The sequence below is a fragment of the Rhipicephalus microplus genome, chromosome 4 (genome assembly GCF_043290135.1).
Source record: "Rhipicephalus microplus isolate Deutch F79 chromosome 4, USDA_Rmic, whole genome shotgun sequence".
Taxonomy (NCBI): domain Eukaryota; kingdom Metazoa; phylum Arthropoda; class Arachnida; order Ixodida; family Ixodidae; genus Rhipicephalus; species Rhipicephalus microplus.
In genome coordinates this window covers 200,251,682-200,259,311 of record NC_134703.1, presented here as the reverse complement: position 1 = coordinate 200,259,311, position 7,630 = coordinate 200,251,682, and the positions used below count along the sequence as shown (strand labels likewise).

General features: G+C 45.0%; 1 long non-coding RNA gene across 1 annotated transcript; it reads left to right on the top strand.

Annotated features, from left to right (window-relative positions):
• The first annotated feature begins 2,096 nt into the window (after positions 1 to 2,096).
• On the top strand, positions 2,097 to 5,862 carry LOC142814718 (uncharacterized). Its single transcript, XR_012895038.1, has 2 exons — positions 2,097 to 2,314; positions 2,441 to 5,862. It is a non-coding gene; the product is annotated as an uncharacterized LOC142814718 (long non-coding RNA).
• The last annotated feature ends 1,768 nt before the right edge of the window (positions 5,863 to 7,630 follow it).

Below are 7,630 nucleotides of genomic sequence, written 5' to 3'. Positions count from 1 at the left end.
TCTCGGAGTAGGGTGGTCATTACACCCTGACATTTGTCGCATACTGTACGTGTACTGACCGAACTGCCTGCAGCAGCGCCGCCGTGTGTCCGCGGCCGTTTCATGAAGCAAAGCAGCGCTCTCTCTCTCTGCCGCCGCAATGCCGCTCGCGCCACCTTTTCCTCTAGCCACCATAGCAGAGCGTCAACCTCTCGAGAAGGCCTGAGAGCACGGAGGAATTCCTCTGTGCCTGAGAGCATCTGCCGCGACGAGTGAATCCTTGGGCGCAACACAGCTCGTAGGAGAGAAGGATGTCACGCGCGGCCCAAAGGGAAATGACGCTGCGTTGGGACGTAGGCCCGCGCAGCGCGCAAGCGTAGCGTGCCCGGACATGCCAGCGCAGGAAGGAGCCGACGGATGACTGGCCCAGACCAAGAGGCGCCCTGGCAGCCATCTTGGCGGATGCCGGTGCTTATGCGCGCCCGGGCTACGCTGTCGGCGCGCGCGCGGCAGCTGGGGATTGAGGCGCCAAGTAGGAGGGCGCTCTCGATTCCCACAGTGCGTAGATAAGAGAAAAAGGGAGTTTACGCCAGTGTGCGTAGGCAGGAGATGAAGAAAGTTTTGCGCAAGTGTGCGTAGGGTAATTCCGCCTTCTCGGCGAAAGCTTTTGTCGTCAGTGACAGAGCAGGCAATGAAGAGTTTCCATCTGAGGAGTGAAGGCTTGTGTTTCAAGTAGAAGAGTGTGTCTACCGCCAGCGAGCGAAGATGCGTTGTAGCAGCTGCACGTGGGAAGCCGACGTGTTTCTGGCGAAAAAGTTTGGTGCTTGGAATGCGGTGTTACGAAAGACGATGACGCCAACAGGGTCCCGAAGGCGCAACTGCTCCGATCTCCGCTGACATGGTCACCAGCTGTTTGGTATCGTAGGTTTCTCAGCTCGCGACTGCTTCTGCGCAGAGCTGATAGACGAGCGGACGAGACGACGGTGAGTTAAACAAGGTTCATGTAAAGCATATATACAGAGGCGTTACAAATTCGGCACTGGGGCCGACAGTTTAGAGACTTGAAGAGCCGAGCTCTCTTCTCTGACACATAAGTCTACTGCTCGCGACGCGTTGCAGGGCTTTTTTTATATGCACCAGGAGGATTCTTTGAGTAACCAAACGTCCAACCAGAAGCGGCGCTGGCCGTGAGGTCAGAATCCTCTAATGGAGTCGCCGCTGGGCCGCGTCATTCTCATCGAATCAGGAGCCGCTGCGCTGCACGTGACTGCACCCAAGGACGAGTGACGTCGCTACGCATTGCGTCAGACTCGCCAGACAGGAAGGCACCGATTGCTTCGACGGGCTCGCTGTGCGTGCGCGACAGAAAGGCACCGCCGCGTGATGATGCCGTTGAGTTGTTCGCGTCAGGCGGGCTCGCGTGCTGGCCTTGACACAGATTGCCTTTTTCAGAGGCATGGACGTTCGTAGTGGACTCGCAGGCATAACAGCACCCCCGCCGCCAGACAATGCACCGGAAAGACGAGCTGCTTCCACGTGGCTCGGATGTCAGGCGCGCTCGTTCGCCAGGTCCCTCCAGGTTTGCCTCCAGGGTCATGGGGAGAATGCAGCTCCAGACTCTGTTCCGGGAGCACATCCCCTTCTTGAGGACGGATCCCAGCTCCACTGGCTTGTCGCCACAACTTGTCGACCAGCTACGCTCGTCTCTTCTGACGATCTTTGGTCTCAGCACTTGTCGATGGTTCGGCAACTTGTCAAGAATGGTTCGACAACAGACAACACAAGACACTAGCAAGTGCCCTCGGTCACCCGAAAGAACACCAGACAAATTATATTACAACATATACCTAGCTACGTGTCTATCGGAATTTCGTTCCCTCTACATCAAGAGGCTCATGTGGGACACAAGACTTTTAAAAATAGAACTCAATTTTTTGCATGTAAAACAACGTAACGAAACAGAATAGAACATAAAGTTGGCTCCTTGAGCTCATTCTGGACGAGAGCACTCAGCTAAGGCCGTGATGAGGTCAAAATTTTGCCCCGAATCACCAGCGAGAAACCGAAAGGTGGAGAAGGTACTAACTAAACGCACGACTCAATGCGTCTCCATTAGTGAGTTTGGCAGTAGCGGTGACCGGCGATAGACGCCCGTTCTGACGTGTTCATCTGCATTTTTCACAGGACTCGGCGGCCGACGGAATCTGGCATCGCAAACATTGGGATTGCGTCATGATCTGAGACGCCCCTGCCCCCACCTGTTATCGGCAGTTTGGCAGTAGCGGTGACCGGCGATAGACGCCCGTTCTGACGTGTTCATCTGCATTTTTCACAGGTTCGTCCCTGTCCTGCCGCTGATACCGGTGGTCCTATTCTCTGGATAGCTGGTTCTGCCGCACTGACGAGCGTGGTACCTTGCAACGCCGGCAACTGCTACATTATTCTTCTTTTGGATGTCCAGGACTCGGCGGCCGACGGAATCTGGCATCGCAAACATTGGGATTGCGTCATGATCTGAGACGCCCCTGCCCCCACCTGTTATCGGCAGTTTGGCAGTAGCGGTGACCGGCGATAGACGCCCGTTCTGACGTGTTCATCTGCATTTTTCACAGGTTTGTCTTCACACATTCACACAGTGTTTTCCTCTTCCTATTTTTCTGCTGGTTGCTGCTACTGCCAAACTTGTCGTCGTAGTCATGCTTTTCGAGGTGTATGAGAGATGAGTGTTTCTGGGGAGGACATATGCCTTGCTTGCATGCTTACCCTAGAAACTACTGATGCTAAAGTGAAATGCAAAAAGTGTGGTAATTCTTATCACATCGAACAGTGCTCTGGACTGACTGAGCCGCTTGATAAGACGAGAAGTGGCACCAATTCTCGCAAAAACTATGTGTGTTCCACGTGTAAAACTGGTGCGCCATGCGTCGGTGCAGGTGCCGCTGCTGCGGCTCGTCAGGATTTTAACTTTGCTGTTGCTTTTGCGGAGTTAAGTCAAAAACTTGATTTTCTAATGCCACTAAATGAAAAGATGAACAGCATTGAACAGGCAGTGCAAACAATGTCTGATCATTTCGATACCATTCTGAAGCGATTGGACAGCCAAGATAAACAAATTGAGCAGCTCCGTAAGAGAACTGAACAGTTGGAACGAGCAAGGCCTGACGAGGAACTACACCAGATAAACTCTGACTTGAATGACCTGGAAATGCGTAGCAGGAGCCGAAACTTGGAAATTCATGGGAAACTTTTCAACGAGCACGAGAATCTACTCCAAAAGATAAACGAGATAGCCAGGATGATCCAAGTTCCTGAGGTCAGCGATCACGACCTTGAAGCTTATCATCGCCTTCCGGCGAAGGCAAATAAGACCCCCGCCATTATCATACGTTTTCAAAGCCAAAAGCTGAGGGATATGTGGCTGCAGAAAAGGCGATTACTAAAGGAAAAGGATGCAAACATATACTTTTCGGAAAACCTAACGCGCAGGGCAAGAACACTATTGTGGACTGTGAAGCAATGGGCTCGCGATAATGGCTTCCGTTACGTGTGGTATGCAAACGGGAAAATCTTCATCCGCAGGAAAGATGGCGAACCGTCCCATGTTGTCAGGGACGCGAGTCAGCTGGCTAATTTTACTGTGGTTAGGCACGTCAGCACATAATATGTGAACATCACGTCAAAATGGCTAACAATAGATTCGTGTTGCCTTGCAACATTCGCAGCGTCATGCCTACCGATCGGTTGGGCTCATCAGTGAAATGTTTTCATTTGAATGTACGATCACTGAACAATAAGGCTGATGAACTGCAAATTTCGTTAGACAGTTTTAACCTGTCCTTTGATTTCGTCATGGTATCTGAGTCATGGCTGAGCAGTAGCTTTTGTTTGCCATCATTTTCCACATTTGCCGTCAATCGTAATGTGGGTCGTGGTGGAGGTGTTTGCATTTTCGTTAATAAGAAAATCGAATGTGAATTGATCTCGGAACTTTGTTGCATGTCATCTGCTGTTGAGGTTGTTTCTGTATTGGCAAATAATACCGTTTATTCAGTGTTCTACCGACCACCCAGTGGAGATGTTGACGTATTTTTTGAGTACATTGAATCATATATTTCTTTTACTTCTGCGCATCACTATGATGTCATTATGGGCGGTGATTTTAATATAGACATGATGTCTAATTCTGCCCATGCAATTGATTTTGATGTGCTGTTAAGAAGTTTTGGCTTCAGTATTGTTACTAAGCTTCCTACTCGTATAACTACTAACTCAGAAACACTGATTGACCTGTTTATTACTAATATTAACAATTCTGTTATACATTCAGGGGTAATCTGTTGCGATTTAAGTGACCACATGGGCATTTATTTGTTTTTTCAGAAAAAGCAGCCTAGATCTAAACACACATGTACCCCAATGGTTCAGTACGTCACACCTAATGCTCTTGAAAATTTTCACAGTGAAATGTCACTTATGTCATGGAGTGATGTGTTCAATGAAACTAATGCAGAGGCAGCTTATGAAAAGTTTCTTAGTAAATTCTGCGGTGTTTATAATAGGCACTTTCCGCTAAAAAAGAAACGTACTATGAAAAAGATAAGAAAACCTTGGATATGTAATGAACTTCATACACGCATTAAACAGAAGAATAAACTCTATAACACATACATTGCCTCCAAAAGCACACAGCTGTTTCAAGAGTTTAAAAGCTACAGAAACAAGTTGACCAGTGACATCCGAAATGCCAAAAAGCGATATTATGAAAAACAATTCGAAAATTCATTTCGGCATCCTGATAAACTATGGAAACAAATCCGTTCTCTGGACGCTAATTTCATTGAGGATACGCATTTCGACAAGATCACTCATAAAGGAGAAGATTACACAGGGGAAAAATTAGCTGAGGCATTTAGTTTGTACTTCGCAAGGGATCATTCTACACCACATAACTCACAAGACACCCCTACTGCCAGATGTTCATCTACTCTTTTTCTTGAACCAGTAGGTGAGAGTGAAGTAACGCAAACGTTTCTTGAGCTTTCAAACAGTACGTCATGTGATTTAAACAACATACAAATTCGTCCAGTAAAATATGTCATTGAATTAATCTGTGTGCCGCTTACACATATCTTTAATTTGTGCCTGCAAACCGCTACATTTCCTTCGGCTATGCAAATAGCAAAAGTAATTGTGCTTTACAAAAAGGGAGACAAAAATGACTTTAGCAATTATAGGCCAATTAGTATCCTTCCTGTTTTTTCTAAATGTCTGGAAAAAATCATACTGAAACGCATGGACAAGTTTTTACAATCTAACAATATTATCAATGATTCTCAGTATGGATTTAGAAAAAACCGTTCTACGGAAATTGCTTTGATTCATCAAAAAGAATATATTCTTGATAAATTAGAAAAAAATAAGTTCGTGTTAGGCATTTTTGTAGATTTTACCAAAGCATTTGACTGCATAGTACACAGTATCTTATTTAGAAAATTGGATTTATGTGGTATTAGAGGGCACGCTTTAGATTTAATAAAATCTTATTTATCTCATCGGAAGCAGTACGTTCAAATCAGCAATTTTCAGTCCAAAACGCGTGATATTACAGCCGGTGTGCCACAGGGCAGTATACTTGGGCCTCTTCTCTTTAACATTTATATTAATGATATTGCGAACATTGATGATCAATCCAGGTTTATTATTTATGCGGATGACACTACAATCCTTTTGTCAGCTGATACACACAATGAGCTATCTTCCCGTGGTAACAATGTATTAGGTAAGCTAGAAGTTTGGACAAAGGAAAATGCACTGTCAGTTAATGTAAATAAAACTAAAGCTATAATTTTTAATTCTATTAATAAAAAATCTGATACTTTAGTACATTTGCTGTATAAATCCCAGCCAGTTGAAATTGTCAGGTCAATAAAATCACTAGGAGTTTATTTCACACTACATTTGCAATGGAATGATCATGTCCACAACATTTTATTAAAAGCATCGAGAGCGGTTGGTATACTTTGGCGACATAAATCTGTTTTACCTTTAAAGGCAAAGCTTGCTATATACCACGCTTTATTCCTTTCACACTTGAACTACTGCACGTTAGTGTGGGCGACAACGACTAAAACTAATTTAAGAAAAATTTCATCACTCCATAATAAAATCCTCCGTCTAATTTACAACCTTCCTCACAGACATACAACAGATCACTTGTTTAGTGAACATGAAATCATCAATGTTTACCACCTATACATTTACAGGCTTTTACGCCGCTATAAGATCGAACAAAAAAAACGTTCATTTACTATTACAGATATCGCTTCCATGATACGTTATCAATCAAAGTACCCTCACCGTCATCAACCACCTTGGATGCTTCCTCGTATAAGAACTAACTATGGACAACAAAAAATTACTTATCAGCTACCGTTACAATTAAACAGGTTATATTCATCAGGTGTTAACATAGCAGATATCACCCTTTCTCAACTTCGCCAATATCTTATTAACACTCCTGACAATTAAGACCTTATCTTCAAAGTTCGTAGATAACAATTAGGGAAAACAATAAACAAAAACACAAAGGATGAAAATGCAGTCACCGCTGCATGTAAATAATATGTTTAATGTATTCGTGCTTTACATATTGCGACTTTTGATTTATATTACTATATATGTTTATTGCACTGTGTCTGTGTGGGGTTTTTTTTTTTTCTTTTTTAGTTTGAAGGCTTTATCAATTCTAATTTTGTTAATGTTGTGTATTCTTGTCAGCTGTGGTGTTCTGTTGCCGCCACCGCCACTGCCTTATGTACATTGGGGGGTGAGAACTTAGTCAAGCGGATAATCGCTTTTATTCTCACCCCCTCCATCAACTGTGTATTGGTGGAAATAAAAAACCATTATTATTAGCGTTTAGCTTTCATTTTTGTAGTGAACGTCAAAGTTGTGCTGTTGCAGTATCATGCTCCCCCTCAGTAACCGGCCACTTTTAGGCGACATGTTATTTAACCAGGTTAGAGGACAGTGGTCCGTTTAGACCACAAACCTCGAACCGGAGACATACCAAGCTAGCTTTTGAACGGCCCACACGAGGCAAGCGCATTCCTTTTCAGAGGTACTGCATGCCTCTTCCCTGCCGCTGAGTTTTCGACTTAAATACAAAACTGGCCTTTCGTTACCAGCACTGTCTTCCTAGCACAATACAGCTCCCATGCCGCGATCACTCGCGTCGCATTGCATCACAAATCTCTTAGAGAAATCGGGTGCCATGAGAACGGGATTTTCGCTTAGGGCCTGTTTTAGCTGGCAAAACGCATTCTGCTTTTCTGAGTCCCATACTACTTTAACCGGCTCGGATTTTCGAAGTGCGTCAGTTAGAGGGCTGGCAATGCTAAAGTAATTTTGCACGTAATGCTGATAGTATCCAGCCTGGCCCAAGAATGTCCTTATCTCAGATTTTGTGGTTGGTCGTGGATAGTTCACGACGGCGGCTACCTTAATTTCTGAAGGTATACGCCGGCCACGCCCCACAACGTGTCCCAGGTAAGACACCTCGCCGCACCCTAGGTGACCATTAGTAGGTTTCACGGTAAGACTAGCTTCTTTCAACCTGTTCAGTACGACGACTAAATGCTTGACATGTTCT